The sequence below is a fragment of the Chrysochloris asiatica genome, unplaced genomic scaffold (genome assembly GCF_000296735.1).
Source record: "Chrysochloris asiatica unplaced genomic scaffold, ChrAsi1.0 scaffold00139, whole genome shotgun sequence".
Classification (NCBI taxonomy): domain Eukaryota; kingdom Metazoa; phylum Chordata; class Mammalia; order Afrosoricida; family Chrysochloridae; genus Chrysochloris; species Chrysochloris asiatica.
Genome location: NW_006408657.1, coordinates 5,220,796 through 5,222,094, shown reverse-complemented (window position 1 = coordinate 5,222,094; position 1,299 = coordinate 5,220,796). Strand labels below are relative to the sequence as shown.

The window sequence follows — 1,299 nt, the reverse complement described above, 5'->3', positions numbered from 1 at the left end:
AGTCAGTTTCAACCATTAGCGACCCTGTATAGGGTTCCAAGGAGCAGCTGGTGAGCTTGAGCCGTCAACCTTGCAATTCAAATGGCTTTGCAGTCTGGCGCATTATCCCACAGTGCCACAGTAGGACTCTAAGAATGACCTTAGAAGCCAGTATTTAAGATGGAGGCAGTGAGGGGGTGGGATTAGAGTGGGAGGCTCAGAAGCAGTGGGACCATGGTGGCGAGCAAGGATCGGAGAAGTGAAGAGTGGGAAGAGGAAAAAGAGCAGTTGGTTCTGGTGGGATTGTCAGGAATTATTGATTCAGACTTTCTCTCAAAATGTGAAAATAAATGCAAGATTTGGGGCAGTGACAAAGAGAGGCCTATTATGCAAGTGGACAGCTATGTCTTTGCTGGGGCATATGAAGCCACTCTTGGGACCTGTGTTATATTTGAAGATGTGGCGGAGCATGTGGATGCAGAAGGCAACAATAAAACAGTGCTAAAATACAAATGCCTTATAATGAAGAGGCTCAGCATGGTAAGAACTCTTAAGACAGAAAAGAAGGAAAGAGAAGAAACCATAGGTGGCGCGGAGTGGCTGCAAATCAATGATACTGATTCCTCCAGTAGATGCAACAGAATTTGTGCTTTCTACATGATAATGAAGATGAAGAAGTTGTAGCTCCAGCCCCACATAAACTTTTGGAGTTGAAGGAACAAGAGATTCAAATGAAAGATAATTCAGACCTGGATTATGAACAGGGGAAGTTCACTTCACTTGGAAATAGAGGACTCTGATCCTCTTATTGAGATCCCTTCTTTTGATTCAGAAGGTTTTGTTTTTATGGAAACTCAGGATATTGCCTTAGAATCTACTCCTAGATAAAACGTGTCTTGTATTTAATTATGAACTTATTTAATTTTTAAGCCAAATAATTGACTCTGTAGCTGCTAGTTGTTTATCTATTATGTTATTTCTATTAGCATTTTCCAAATATAGCATAGTTAATATAGCAGTTATGTAATATTAAGACCAAAATGAACTGAATTATTAAAAAAAAAAAAAATCAGTTTAAATGATCAGAAACCCTTCTCCAATGAGTCCTTTACATTGGGATGTTTTACTAAGCTAAATGGATCAGTGTTCAATTACAGGTGTCACAATTGCCATATACTTGTATTGGTAGCTGCCATGGAGTCGTCTCCTGACACACAGTGACGCTGGGAGATCAGAGTAGCAGCTCCTCGAGCTGGAAACAAGCCTGATTGTTGGGCTGCCAAGCTGTGTTTCTTGCTCTGTTTCCCACGTTCAGTGAGC

General features: G+C 40.9%; 1 pseudogene; it reads left to right on the top strand.

Moving 5' to 3' along the window:
* The first annotated feature begins 213 nt into the window (after positions 1–213).
* On the top strand, positions 214–867 carry LOC102816524 (annotated as a pseudogene).
* Positions 868–1,299: the final 432 nt, after the last annotated feature.